At 51.2% G+C, this 15,449-nt stretch overlaps 1 protein-coding gene across 1 annotated transcript in view; it reads left to right on the top strand.

Moving 5' to 3' along the window:
- The first annotated feature begins 1,583 nt into the window (after positions 1–1,583).
- Positions 1,584–15,449, top strand: part of COQ8A (coenzyme Q8A) — a 35,009-nt gene continuing 21,143 nt past the window's right edge. Inside the window, exon 1 of the mRNA XM_038761119.1 lies at positions 1,584–1,600. The gene's annotated coding sequence lies outside the window, so the exon portion shown is untranslated. The remainder of the gene's footprint in view (positions 1,601–15,449) is intronic.

Here is a 15,449-nt window from a genome sequence, read left to right as displayed (position 1 = left end):
CTTGTGCATATCTATTCTATTTATTTTATTTTGTTAGTATGCTTGGTTGTTCTCTGTCTCCCCCTTTTAGACTGTGATCCCACTGTTGGGTAGGGACTGTCTCTATATGTTGCCAACTTGGACTTCCCAAGCGCTTAGTACAGTGCTCTGCAATCAATCAATCAGTCATATTTATTGAGCGCTTACTGTGTGCAGAGCACTGGATTAAGCGCTTGGGAAGTCCAAGTTGGCAACATATAGAGACAGTCCCTACCCAACAGTGGGCTCACAGTCTAAAAGGGGGAGACAGAGAACAAAACCAAACATACTAACAAACTAAAATAAATAGAATAGATATGTACAAGTAAAATAAATAAATAAATAAATAGAGTAATAAATTTGCACAGATATATATACATATATACAGGTGCTGTGGGGAAGGGAAGGAGGTAAGATGGGGGGATGGAGAGGGGGACGAGGGGGAGAGGAAGGAAGGGGCTCAGTCTGGGAAGGCTTCCTGGAGGAGGTGAGCTCTCAGTAGGGCCTTGAAGAAAGAGAGCTCGCTTGGCGGATGGGCAGACAGTAAGCGCTTAATAAATACGATTGATGATTGATTGGGCCCTGGGCAGCCCGCACGAGCCCTTCCCTCAGCCGCGGGTAGCGGGGAAACAGAGGCACCGACCGACCGACGGACGGAGGGGTGTGTGTGTATGTGCGTGTGTGTGGGTTGGGGGGTGCTGTCAGTGTGTGTGTGCGTGTGGGGGGGGTTGGGGGGTGCTGTCTGTGTGTGGGGGGGGGTTGGGGGTGCTGTCAGTGTGTGTTTGGGTTGGGGGGGAGAGAGGGAGGGAGGGAGGGAGGGGGAGGGAGGGAGAGAGAGAGAGAGAGAGAGAGAGAGAGAGAGAGAGTGTGTGCGTGCGTGTGTGTGTTTGGGTTTGGGTTTGGGTTGGGGGTGCTGTCAGTGTGTGTGTGTTTGTGTGTGTGTTTGGGTTGGGGGGAGAGAGAGGGAGGGAGAGGGAGGGAGAGGGAGAGGGAGAGAGAGTGTGCGTGTGTGTGTGTGTTTGGGTTTGGGTTTGGGTTGGGGGGGTGCTGTCAGTGTGTGTGTGTGTGTGTGTTTGTGTGTGTGGGGGGGTTGGGGGTGCTGTCTGTGTTTGGGTTGGGGGGGAGGGGGAGGGAGGGAGAGGGAGAGGGAGAGGGAGAGGGAGAGGGAGAGGGAGAGGGAGAGGGAGAGGGAGGGAGAGGGAGAGGGAGAGGGAGGGAGAGGGAGAGGGAGAGGGAGGGAGAGGGAGAGGGAGAGGGAGAGAGTGTGTGAGAGTGTGTGTGTGTGTGTGTGTGTGTGTGTGGTTGTGGTTGTGTTTGTGTTTGGGTTTGGGTTGGGGGGTGTGCTGTCAGGGCGAGCCTCCTCGCCATTGGGCAGCGCTGCCCCCGCCCCTCGCCCCGATTGGCGGCTGCGCAGGCGCACGGGCCTTGCACGCGCCGCGGCCCCCGCGCGGTAGGCTGCGCGGTCGGGACCCTCTCGCGCCCGGGACCCGCGGCCCGGGACACTGAGGGGAAGGCGGCGGCCCCCGGCCCGGACCGGCCCCCACCGGCCCCCACCGGCCCCCACCGGCCCCCCGACGCCCAGGTAAGAGTCGAGGCCCCGGGCCGGGGGCTGGAAACGCCCGGCTGGGGCGGGGGGCGGCGCCCCGGGGGACACCCCCCGGCCTCTGCCGTTGGCCGCCCCCCCACCCCCCACCCCCGGGCGGGCGGGCGGGCCGGGGACAGGGCCGCGGAAACCTCACCCCTATTAATTGGGCCTCTCCGGGCGACGCTTTCCGTTTTAGACCGTGAGCCCGCTGTTGGGTAGCGACTGGCTCTAGATGTTGCCAATTTGTACTTCCCAAGCGCTTAGTACAGTGCTCTGCACATAGTAAGCGCTCAATAAATACGATTGATGATTGATTTCCGTTGCGCAGACGGACGGGCTTCCCCTCGTCCCCCTATCTTACCTCCTTCCCTTCCCCACAGCACCTGTATGTATATATGTTTGTACATATTTATTACTCTATTTATTTTACTTGTACACATCCCATTTATTTTATTTTGTTAATATGTTTGGTTTTGTTCTCTGTTTCCCCCTTCTAGACTGAGCCCACTGTTGGGTAGGGACTGTCCCTATATGTTGCCAACTTGGACTTCCCAAGCGCTTAGTACGGTGCTCTGCACACAGTAAGCGCTCAATAAATACGATTGATTGATTGATTTCCGTTGGGCAGACGGATGGGCTTCCCCTCGTCCCCTTCTCCATCCCCCCATCTTACCTCCTTCCCTTCCCCACAGCACCTGTGTATATATGTATATACGTTTGTACATATTTATTACCCTATTTATTTATTTTACTTGTACCTATCTATTCTATTTATTTTATTTGGTTAGTACGTTTGGTTTTGTTCTCTGTCTCCCCCTTTTAGACTGTGAGCCCACTGTTGGGTAGGGACCATCTCTATATGTTGCTAACTTGTACTTCCCAAGCGCTTAGTCCAGTGCTCTGCACACAGTAAGCGCTCAGTAAATACGATTGATTGATTGATTGTAGGCCCCTCGGGGGCACAAAACGCGTCTACCCATCGTGCTGTCTCAAGCGCCTCCCACAGTGCTCTGCACACGGTAAGCACTCCATACATCCAATGGGCCGATTCATAATAATAATAATAACAGTATTTGTTAAGCGCTTGCTGTGTGCCAAGCACCGTTCTAAGCTCCGCGGGGGATACGAGGTCATCAGGTTGTCCCACGTGGGGCTCCCAGGCTTCATCCCCATTTGACAGATGGGGAAACTGAGGCACAGAGAAGTGAAGCGACCTGGCCAAAGTCACGACAAGCAGCATGGCATAATGGAAAGAGCACGGGCTTGGGAGTCAGAGGTCATGGGTTCTAATCCCGGCTCTGCCGCTTGTCAGCTTTGTGACCTTGGGCAAGTCACTTCACTTCCCTGGGCCTCAGTTATCTCATCTGTAAAATGGGGATGAGGACTGTGAGCCCCCCTGTGGGACAACCTGATTACCTTGTACGTACCCCAGCGCTTAGAACAGTGCTTGGCACATAGTAAGCACTTAAATACCAACATTATTAATATTATTGAGGCGGAGCCAGAATTAGAACCCACGACGTCTGACTCCCAAACCCCGGCTCTTTCCACTGAGCCATGCTAATCGAGAGCAGGGGGACAAAACCCTGGAACACTGCCAGGAGCGATTGAGGAGTCTCCCTCCCCGGAGGTCTTGCAGAGAGGAAGGTGGAGCTTTCCGGGGCTCACAATAATAATATATTATATATAATAATAATAACACTTATAAATGATAGTATTTGCTAAGCATTTACTACAGTGCTTGGCAAATAGTAAATGCTTAACAAATGCTGTTATTATTATTGCTACGTGCCAAGCACTGTTCTAAGCACTCGCGTAGATACAAGGTGATCGGGTTGCCCTACATAGGGTTCACAATCTTAATCCCCATTTTACAGATGAGGTAACAGGCACAGAGAAGTTAAGTGGCTTGCCCAAGGTCACACAGCAGACAAGTGGTAGAGCCGGGATTAGAGCCCACGTCCTCCGACTCCCAAACCCGTGCTCTTTCCATTAAGCTACGCTGAAGGCCCCTCCCTGGTTTCCACAGGTGAGAGCACTGCCCTGGGGAGTGGGGGTGTCATTTTGCTCTCATTCAGGAGTCTCCCATCTTCCTTACCCTCCCCCCGATCACCCCTTCTGTGTTTGACCTTTTCTGCTCCACTCTGGAGGCCCATTTTTTTTTGTTATGGTATTCGTTAAGCATGTATAGGTGCTGGGCATTGTTCTAAGCACTGGAGTAGACCCAAGGTAATCCTTTGTGGATGGAGAGTGAACTAGGCCCGCCCCAATCCATCTGACACTGGGTCCTGCCCCCCCCCCCCCACCTCCCCTTTCTTCCCTCCTTCCCTTCCCCACAGTACCTGTATATATGTTTGTACATATTTATTACTCTATTTATCTTGTACATATCTATTCTATTTATTTTATTTTGTTAGTATGTTTGGTTTTGTTCTCTGTCTCCCCCTTTTAGACTGTGAGCCCACTGTTGGGTAGGGACCGTCTCTATATGTTGCCAACTTGGACTTCCCAAGCGCTTAGTGCAGTGCTCTGCACACAGTAAGCGCTCAATAAATACGAATGATTGATTGATTGATTCAGCCATTATCCCTCTGGACTCTAAGCTTGAGGTGAGCAGGGGACGTGTCTACCAACTCTGCTATATTGCATTCTCCCAAACGCTTAGTACAGTGCCCCACACACATTAAATGCTCAGTAAATGCCCAGGGTCTCATCAGCTGTGGGTTCTGCAAGGGCAAGTGGATGACTTGAGACTGGAGTGGGTGTCTGAGCAAGAGCTACCCGATGGGGTTCATTCAACCCCCGTTTTTCTCAAGTTAGGAATCAAACCGTACAGCAGCTCCAGCCAGAAAGGTTCCCAGGTAGAGGGACAGGTGGGACAGGGAGGAGCAAAACTTCTTCTGCCACAGGGCTTGGGACAGTGTTCATCACCCTCGTGAAGCCACCGAGCCATCGCAGCTGCCATTGGAATGCAAGCCTGGTCTTCCTCTAGACTTTAAGCTCGTTATTATTATTATTATTATTATTGTTGTGGGCAGGGAATGTGTCTGTTATACTGTTATGTTATATTCTTCCACATAGTACAGTGCCCTGCACACAGTAAGTGCTTAATAAGTATGATTGATTGGTGGACTAGTGGAGGGCGTCTCCATTGTGAGTCAGCTTGCCCAGGGGCTTTGAAGTCCTGGAAGGAGCTCTCTTCTCTGTGGGTGGAATGGGAGTTGGGTGAGGGTGGTTAAATTCACAAGGTGATAAGATTTCCCTAGTGGGTTATAAAAGCTTCCGCAATCTGGAAAGCCCTGCCCTTTTTTGATCCCGCCAGCGGTACAGTCCTCTGCACACAGTAAGCACTCAATAAATACGATTGAATGAATGATAGAAAAATGAGTAGCCAGTGAGCACCCCCCTCAAAAAGCACCCTACAAGTTCTTCCCCCAGATGGGACAGTCAGAAAGTGAAATTGTGTTTTTTTTTCTGCAGCCATCTTGTACCCTTACTTTCTCTGGGCAAATAGCTGGGTGGAAAACCGGTTTTAGTTCCTCAAGTGGGAATTGTCAGTCCATCAGCCAGGGCTATGATGCCTGGGTGGGTGGAAAGAGGGGCTCCAAGCTGAGATCGGCACAGAGGGCAGAGGCTGGAACAGTGACATGTGGGGGAGAGGCTTTGGGCTAAGGTTTCTTCCCCAGTCCTAGGGCGATGTGTGAGAGCCTTTGTGCACACGTGTGTGTGTGTGTGTGTGTGCCCGTGCATGCATGTGCACAGGGAAGGTTCAGCCTTGGGTTTAGGAAGGGTGACCCTGGTGTCACCCTTGGCGTTGCGAGGGGTATTGGAGAAGTCAGGAAGTTTAGTAGTCATTAAAAGAGAAATGTCTTGGATCCGTTGGCTTGCGTTTGGCGAGCTCACAGGCCCAGGTGGGCCGTAAAGGTGGGCGTGGTGAGGGAACAAGGTTCCTTAACAACACTGAACCTCGAGGCTGGAGCCAGGGGGACTCTGAACGTCTTGGACGCTCAACGGCAGTTCTTTAAAAACAACACAGCCTTGTCTCCTCCTACCACGGGCGTCTCCCTGGGAGTTTGTATTCCTGCCTTTGGCTGGTAACATTTTTTGCCTATTCCTTGAACTCTCTGCCTCTCCCCCAGTGCAGTTCTGCATTCCTCCAGAAAAGTAAAAGGCCCGGTAGGTGTGGCTTCTATAGAGTGGCCGGAGGCCCCTGGGTGGGTCTGACGCCCATCCTGGCCATCTCTGCTCTCCAGCATTCCCTGTTGGGCAGCCAGCCCGTGGGTCCAGCTAGGTGCCAAAGGCAGGCTGGGACAGGTTGGTACTCTTCTTGGGTGTTTCCCTGTAGATCCCTTTGATTTCAGCAGGGCCAGGTAGTCTTTGGGAGAATTCTACACTGTATTTCTTCCCGGCTTTCCTTTGTATGAGAGCAGAGGACGGACTCTGTAGCACCAACCCATGATAAACCTCCGAAGCTGAGGGCATAAGGGGGTGCAACGTTCTGTCCTCTCCCTGCTGAGACCCCTTGGCTGAGTGGCATCCTAATTCCCGCTCTCAGTCCCTACTCGCAGTCATCAAGGCACTGAGGGTCTGGGTCTCAGCTCCCTTCCTCTGGTATGGATTGGGACGATTGCTGCTCACCCCCTCCCCTTCCATACCTCCCACCACACTGAATCTATTTTACAGCGTTATAAATGTCTCATGCCTCATTCTGGGTCCCTGATTCATTCTTCATCACTGATTGGCAGGTTCACATGGGACTTATCGAGCCCGTTGAATTGACTCTCGTTAGATGACTTTAGGGTAGCTCGGGATGGGGGCAGGCTTGGGTCCGGAGCCTCCACTCCCCGATACGATAGCAATGTCCAAACTTGGCAGCTGAATCTCCAAGAGCTTGGGCCATGGAGTCATCTTTTTTTTTTTTTTTTTTTGTTGATGACTGAAAGCAGAGCAGTGCCCAGTTGGAGAGAAAGTTTGGGTTGGAGAGCTCTCTTGAATTGACCGCAGCAACCGAAAATAGCTCTGGTGTTTCTGCCGAAATGCCGGTTAAGACCTTTCTACAGTGACTCTTCCAGGGAATGGTAATGTGATACAGGAGTGAGAAGGGGGCCGGGGAGCAGGTTGTTTCTTTTTCCAGCCCATTGGGGCATGCCCTGCCAGGATTGCACCTGGCCCTGGGGCTGGTGCCATCCCCGGTCCACAAACAGGTTACCTGTGGGGCTCTTCCGGGCTTACTTTGGTCCCAGCATGTGCCTGCCAGTGGTCAATCAGCAAGACTTTATCAATTGATTGGGCACCCGGCCCCAAGCTAGTCCCCTGGTGTCTTCTGCCAGTGTCCAAGCGTCCTTGCCCGGAGAAGTCCACCTAATTTTCTTAACTGTTTCTTTGGGAAAGTGTTTCTGAAAGATAGGGGGAAGAACTTGTCTGGGGGAAGGGAGGAAAGCTGTATTGCCACCATGTGTTTGGAAAAAAAAAGTGCCCAAGCTGGTCTCAAAAACAACAGCTTCTCGTTTGCCTTATCCTGTCCAAAATGTGCTGCGTTTCTTATTTCTTGTCAGAGTCCAGGGGACCCCCCGCCATACATCTGCACCTACTCCCTGCCCCCGGGAGCCCTTTGATTGGGGTCTCTCTGTCGGGGCCCCCGTCCTGCTGTTTGTGGAAGCAGAGAAGGGGTCTGGGCCCACACCACTCCCCAACTGACGCGTCCCAAAATAAACCGTCTCGAACAGCAACTGCCTGGCGAGTGGCAGTGACGGCGGCAGCTGCCAGCTAGACTCCAAAGGCATTCTGTCTTATTGGTAGCCTGAAGGCCCAGGTAGTCAGTCAGTCAGTTGTATTTACTGAGTGCTTACTGTTTGCGGAGCACTGTACTAAGCGCTTGGGAGAATACAATCTAGCAGGCACATTCCCTGCTCACAACTAGGCGGGCACGGCCACCGCTCGTCCCCCTGGGTGGCCACAAGCGGTTGTTCTTCCCTGCCTCCTGTCTTTGGGATCCCTGCTGCTCCTTCTCTCCCACCCTAACCCTGTGCCCTGTCTACTAAGGGGAAGTGGTGTGAGACTTCTGTGCCCAAAGGCATTCCCTGGTGCCCCCTGACCCCCAGTAATAGGAATTAACAGGACATGGTTCTCCTGGTTGGCCGGATGGTTTCTGTCTCATGGTCTCTTAAGGAGCTTGGTGAGCCCAGCTAGCCCCTCCCCGCTTCTTGTCGGGGTAGAAAGAAGTGGGGGACAGAGCAGGGGAGAAGCTTTTTTACCACTTGCCTGCTGCGTGACCTTGGGCAAGTCTCTTCTCTGCACCTGTTACCTCCTCTGTAAAATGGGGATTTAAACTGCGCACCATGTGGGACATGGACTGCGTCCAACCTGCTTAGCTTGTATCTATCCCAGCACTCAGCACAGTGCCTGGCACATAGGAAGCACTTAAATATTTTTAAAAAAGCTGTGTTTCCATATCGTGTACAAACACAGGGTGGGAAGAGGCAGTGCAGAGGACTTCCTGGTATGTGGACCCCGTGTTCCAACTTCCTGTTATCTGCACTCTTTGATCACCCGCCTGCCCTCCTGTTTCCCTGTACCCACTCTCCCCTTCCCCTCCAGCCCCTTGGAGTGACACAGGAAGGAGGGAATTCTTTCCTGCGGTCTCTCACCTGAGGGTCTCCAAGCGTCTGGGCCCCTTCCTGATTCCAGCTCCCTCCGTGGCCAGGGAAGTCCTCTTAATGCGATTGAGGATCCCAGGCTAGGATGGGAAGATGGGGCCTTTGGGGGCCTGGAGGGAGCCTGCTAATCTGTAATTATGTACCAAACACTGTACTAAACTCTGGGATAGAGACAAGATCATCAGTTCGGATACAGTCCCTGCCCCACGTGGGGCTCACAGTCTGAGTTGGAGGGAGAACAGGGATTGAATCCCCATTTTACAGGTGAGGAAACGGAGGCCCAGAGAAGTGAAGAGACTTGCCGCAAGGTGATGCAGCAGGTAGGTGGTGGAGCTGGGATTAGAATCCAGGTCCTCTGACACCCAGGCCCCTGTGCTCGTACCACTAGGCTGTGCCTTAATTGTGCTTTCCAGTTCAGCCCAGCTAGATAGTGTGGGGGTTGGTCCGTGGCCCAGCAGGCTTTCCAGTTGGCATCGCTCCCGGCCCCAGCGAGGGCGGTGCGAGGAAAGCACAGGCAGGAGGCCCTGTAGTCCACGGGTTTACCGTGGGTGGTTACTGTTTGACAGAGGTGCAGCAAACATTCAAGTTTTCGTCTCCATTCTTCCCTCCACCACCAGCCTTAGCCCCACAGCGTGTTGACGAGCAGCACTGGGTGGATAAAGCTGGGGCTTCACCACGCGGCACCTCTACTCTTGCCCCTTGGCTTCTGGCTCAAGCAGGATGTGCTGGTTGCCCTTGAAGGGAGCGCAGTCCCACCTGCTCGCCTCTGCACCTGCCGTCCTGGGTGCTCTGCCCACCTCCAGCACACTCTGCCCACGGATCCCTGTAAACAAGGCACCGGGGCTCCAGCCTCCCAGCCGGGGGCAAGACAGAAAACGTGTTCTCAAGGTCACCTCTGCCACTAGAACCCCTGGGACCTGGCCCAGCTCGGTCCGGCCTGGCCCGGGTCTGAGTTTGGCCTGCTGGACGGAAGAGCAGGCTTGGAAACAATTTGAGCCTTGTTTGTCCGTGGCCCGAGGGCTGCCAGAGTCCTCTCCCCGGGCTCCGGGCCCATGGTTGTCTTGGGCTCCCCACCCCTTGGGACCAGCCCCAAGCTCCTTTCTCCTCAGAATCCGAGGCTTCAGGGGGGCTACAGCTGGACAGTGTCTGCTCCCATCCTGTTTGAGGGTAGCCTGGCCTACACTGGGTATCAGGGGACCCAGGTTTTAGTCCTGGTTCGGCCACTTGCCCGCTGCGTGACCTTGGGGAAGTCATTTAACTATCCTCTCTGTGCTTCTGTTTCTTGTTTCTTCACCTTCTCTCCCTCTTTCCTTCTGTGGTCCTGTGTGGGACAGGGACTGGCTCTCACCTGATTATCATGTGTCTACTCCAGTTCTGGAACCTAGTAAGTGTCATTATTAATCTTTTTCCAGGCAAGACAGTGAGCCACCATCCTTCCTTGTGACTTAGTCCATCACTCGATGTCTTTGTTGCTCCCATTGTATAGGTGGTACTTTTTTGAGAGAGAGAGGGAGAGTGGGAGAGAGAGTCAGTCCTGAGGTGTGACTGCGTTGGTGGATTTAAGCATCCACAGAGTATGTTGTATTTGACACGGCCTGGCTATTGAGCATGAATTCATTTACAATAGAGTATATTAAAAGATGATTTTCATTTTTTCATGATTTTCATGATTTTCGGTGTGGCTCAGTGGAAAGAGCACGGGCTTTGGAGTCAGGGGTCATGGGTTCAAATCCTGGCTCCGCCAGTTGTCAGCTGTGACTTTGGGCAACTCACTTCACTTCTCTGGGCCTCAGTTACCTCATCTGTAAAATGGGGATTAAGACTGTGAGCCCCCCGTGGGACAACCTGATCACCTTGTAACCTCCCCAGAGCTTAGAACAGTGCTTTGCATATAGTAAACGCTTAATAAATGCCATTATTATTATTATTATTTTCCATATTTGGAATTGTGGCTTCTTAAATTCATTATACAAATTTATGTAGCAAATGTTTTAAATAGCATGCACATGTGGTTAACCAAGAACACCCCCCACCCCCCGCCAAAACCCCCCAACAAACTTCGATAACTCCTCAAGGCAGGTCTGCAGCATTGTTGGCACCTGCTTCCAGTAGGGCCAAGAAATAATTTGTTCTAGCAGGAGAGGTCCTCAAGTTGTGACTGTAAGCTCCTTGAGGGCAGGTATCATGGTTTCCAACTTTATTGTATTTCTCAACCACTCAGTACAGTGCCCTGCACACAGACTGTTGATAGGTGACTAGTATTCCTGTTTGCTCAGATGGGAATGTAAATCTGGGCTTTTATTGGGTCTGATGCTGTAGTAGTGGTAGATATAGTAAAACCTCTAGAATGGACCTAAGTGCTGGGAAAAATTCATAGACAAAATTAGATAATGTCTCTGACCCCTGGGTTCACTGTGGACGGAAGCACTGTGGTCTAGTGGCTAGAGCATGGATGTGGTAGTCCAAAGGACCTGGGTTTTAATCTCGGTTCCACCATTTGTCTGCTGTGTGACCTGGGGCCGGTTATTTAACATCTCTGTGCCTGTTACGTCACCTGTAAAATGGGGATTAAGACTCTGAGCCGTGTACTGTGTCTGATCTGATTAGCTTGTATGTACCTCAGCGTTTAGTATAGTGCCTAGCACATGGTAAGCACTTAACAAGTACCATTTAAAATGAAAATAAAAATTAAGAATGAGGGGGAAGGGTTGGTGACATACAAGGATAAGTGAAACAGTAAAATCCCCCAGAAAAACAACAAAAGAGATCAGAGTAAATATCACAGTAATTATAGTTTCATGATTCTCACCACCCAGGTAGGCCTATCAATCAATCAATCAATTAGTAGTATTGAGAGCTTACTGTGTGCAGAGCACTGTACTTAGTGCTTGGGAAAGTACAATGCAATAGTGTGGGTAGACGCATGGGGCTGAGGGTGTGGTGAATATCAAGTGCTTAAAGGGTTCCTATCCAAATATATAGGAGACGCAATGGGAGGTGGGTAGAGAAATGAGGATCTTATAGTTATGGAAGACCTCTTGGAGGAGATGTGCTTTTAGGGTTTTGAAGGTGGGGAGAGTGGTGGACTGTTGGATATGAAGGAGGATGGAGTTCCAGGCCAGAGGGAAGATGTGGACAAGGGGTCGGTGGCAGTATAGGTATGATTGAGGTACAGAGAATAGATTGGAATTAGGAGAGCAGAGGGTGTGGGTTGGGTTGAGGTAGGAGATCAGTGAGGTAAAGTAGGAGGGGGGGAGAGACGACCTAGAACTGTACTAAACACATGGGAGAGTACAAGAGAGCTAGAACACAGGATCCTTGCCCATGAGAAGCTTAAAGTTTAGCAGGGGAGACGGACAGTCAGTCATATTTATTGAGTGCTTACTGTGTGCAAAACATTGTATTAAGTGCTTGGAAAAGTACAATACAACAATAAACAGACATGATCCCTGCCCACAGTGAGCTGCTTACAGTCTAGAGGACATGCTTCCCACATAGTAAGCGCTTAACAAATACCATTATCATTATCATCATAAAATAAATTACAGACAGGAGGAAGAACTAAGCTATAAAGATCTATACGTGAATGCTATGGGGTGGGGGCTGCTGTGAGTGGGGAAATGAGAGAGTAATCAGGGAAGATCTCCAGGGGGAGAAGTGGTTTTAGGAGAGCCTTGAAGGCAATTTGAGCAGCAAACCTGTCAGACATTTTGGAAAATGTTCTTGAATGCTAATAATCGAACGTTCCATGGTCGCCCCTCTCCAAGGTCTAAATATTCTTCCATCCACCCCCGTTGCACTTATGTACATCTGCATGTACACGTTCATCTGCCTCTTCAGTCATGTAGCTGCATTTGGAGTGGCTCCTGCTTTATGGTTGTTCTTCATCTGGCTTTTACTGCCTGCAAATCACCTTTATCAGTCTCCCCCTGCTGTGTCGAGAGCTCCTTAAAGGCAGGCAGAAGTGAGGGCCTCTCTCCTGTGTATAGTCTCCCAAAGGGTGGAGGACAGTTTACAGCACTCAGCAGGCGCTCAGGAGATGCTGCAGGTTGGTAACTTGTGATCCCAGGAGTCAGTAATTTGCATTTTGACAAGAGCAATTCATCCCATGTTGACTTGAACAGAAGACCCCGTCACCCATGGATCTATTTCTCTCCAAACCTCAATCTCTTTTCTGAGCAAATTTCTTACAGAATAGGAATTGGTGGAGCTTCCATAGACAGTGGAATTGCTGGAGCCAGACACATCAAGCACCTCCAGGCTCCCCCCAAGTCTGGTCCCTGTTGGGAAGCAGTGTGACTTAGTGGAAAGAGCATAGATTTGGGAGTCGGAGGATCTGGGTTATAATCCCAGTTCTGCCACTTTGCCTGCTGTATGACCTGGGCAAGTCACTTAACTTCTCTGGTCCTCAGTCTCCTCAATTGTAAAATGCGTATTCAGTACCTGTCCACCCTGCTACTTAAACCCTGAGCCCCATGTGGGGACGGAGACTGTGTCTCACTCATTTAACTTGTATCTATCCCAGTGCTTAGAACAGTGCTTGACACATAGTGAGTGCTTAACAAATACTGTTATATTAGTATTAATAATAATAAGTCCCTTGGCCTGCCTCTCAGCCTCTTTTTTTGCATTTTGTTTCTATACATAGACAGAAGAGACATGATTTTGATTTTGTCTGCTTACTCGGAAGCACGATGTGAGTAGGTCATAGTATCTACATTTGGATGAGGCAAAATGAACATGCGTTTGGAAATTGATTTTAGTATTAGGGTATTTCAGTCGTACTAAAATTTCAAAATTCTCCCCCACACCGTACCCCTTCCATCTGAATGTTGGCAATATTTTTAGTTGCATCTTAGTGTGGGAGGATTGAAAATCCTTTTGGTTGAGTATTTTGTCCTGTAAGATTGAATCATTACTTGTGCCTCTGTTTGGATCCAAAGACCCTCACATTTCAGCTGCTTCTCAGGGTGCTGTCTTCTCCCTGCATTTTGTGTAGATTTTAGGGGCTGCCCCGCCCCGCCAGAGGAGGCTCTCCATGAGTATTAGACTGTGAGCCTTCAGAGGGCAGGATCAGATCTTCCTCCTCTTGGCCTCTCATCTCGGCGATGCAGGTAAGGCGGTGCCTGCTGGGGCTGAGCTGGGCCATCAGCCTGGAAGGTTTGTGACCCAAGGACTCCCCGAGGCCCTCGGCGAGCTGGACTGGTCCAGCAGTAGCAATCCTGAGAGAACTGGGTCACTCAGGTGGCTCTTGAGGCCACCAGCCTCCGGGTCACAGTGCCCCTGGCCCAGTGGCAGCACCCGCTGCCTCCGCTTTGAGTCAGTAACGGGTCCCACTGAAGAGAAACCCTCTGGGGGCACTTTGCAAGCTGCAGCACCCCTGTCCGCCTCCTCAGTTGTTGCACCCCAGCGGGAGGGAACACCACCGGCAGGCATGGGAGCGCACGAGGGGCGCCAGGCCAGCCACTAGCTCTGGAATCCATTCCTCTGTGTAGGTTCTTGGTCCTGAAGTCTGATGTTCTTGATGGGAGATTGCATCATCACCTTCCCAAGCACTCAATGCAATGCTCTGCATGGAGTGGACGCTCAAGAGGTAGCGTTGATTGACTGGGCGTTTATGGAGGAGGAGGAGCTTGCCGCGTCTCCAGTGCTGGGCCCTGTTCCACACATCTTAAGTGGATGGGTCCATTTGTGGCCATCCAGGGTCCATAAGGATGGCATAACCTTATATCTACCCCAGCGTTTAGTGCATAGTAAGTTTTTCACAAATACCGTAGTTGTAGAAGTCAGGGCTAGGGCTGGAAGATGAAATCCCAGCTGCAGACTTTTCTTCAGACTAATGCTCTAGGTATGAGTGGGTATACAGTTTCTCAGTTCCTGGCATCATCGGGGCTAGGCTGAGACGAACTGTGCCCAAGCAGTTGTGTCAGTGAAAAATGGCTGTTTTACATGACTGTTTATTTCTGTCACTGACTGCTCTGGCTCCCCTCCTCCTCCCCCCCCCCGCCCTCCACGAAGCAGCGGCTGCCTCCCCCTTCCCCCCCACCCACCAGACTGGCCGCCACCTCAGGTTCAAATCTTGGCCGGGTTGGGATTCCACACTGGTCTGACCGCTCCTGGACGAGCATATGAGATGAGGGAGATATTTAGACTTAGTGAATCAGTTTCCATAAATAAAGCGGAGAGAATGCTTCCCCCTCCCCTCTTTTCTCTCTTTCCTCCATCGCCCCCTCCCTCGCCTCCTCCCTGGCTTTCTACCCCAGACTGTTTGGGGTCAAAGCTTCACTGGGGTTCTCCGGCCCCGGGCAGCGCTGAACCAGTGCAAGTGTCCATCAGCCTGATGTCTCCCGCCAGAACTGTGTTGTTCATAACCAGGCCTGACCCTGGCTGGAGATCAGGGGGAAGGGGTTGAGGGAGAGCTGAGAGGGTGGGGATAGAGAAGTACTATTATTGTTAGTAGTAGTAGTAATAATAATAAGTCCCTTGGCCTGCCCCTCAGCCTGTTTTTTTTTGCAATTTTTGTCTATACATAGAAGAGATATGATTACTAATTACTAATAATAATAGTATTTGTTAAGCACTAACTATGTGTCAAGCACTGTTCTAAGCACTGGGATAGATACAAGTTAACCGAGTGAGACACAGTCTCCGTCCCCACGTGGGGCTCAGAGTTTAAGTAGGAGGGCGGTCCTACTGGTCCCTCTGGGGGTCAGAGGGAGGCCTGGTGAGGGCGGGAGTTCAGGTCGGGGAGAGCGTATGTGAGTTTAGGGAAGGGGGTGTTGTTTGTTCATAAATTGGCAGTTGATAGCGAGTTAGGATATTTTCAGACCTGCCATCGAGATTTCTCAACTTGCCGTCAGAGACACTGAAGTTGATCAACTGGATGTCAGCGGTTCTATAAATACTTGGGGAATGTCTGTAACCCTGCAGCATCAGGCCACAGGACCATGGAGAAGAAGAGGATCCATCCTGAAAACCCACGTTACGTCATACACCTTTTCCTTTCCTGACCTTTGCTCTTCTTTTGACTTCTTCCACGTCGGGGAGTCCAAACAGCCACGAGGAAGCTGTTCGGTGTTAGCCCTGCAGGGTCTCTAGGAGCCGGTGGGAGATGGGAGGGCGGAGGAGGAAGGCTAAGTGGGTGAGATGAGGATTTTTGGTTTATTCTTGGATTTCAGTTGCCTGGGTCT

The sequence above is a fragment of the Tachyglossus aculeatus genome, chromosome 19, assembly GCF_015852505.1.
Source record: "Tachyglossus aculeatus isolate mTacAcu1 chromosome 19, mTacAcu1.pri, whole genome shotgun sequence".
In the NCBI taxonomy this organism is placed as follows: domain Eukaryota; kingdom Metazoa; phylum Chordata; class Mammalia; order Monotremata; family Tachyglossidae; genus Tachyglossus; species Tachyglossus aculeatus.
This window is presented reverse-complemented; position numbering and strand designations above follow the sequence as displayed.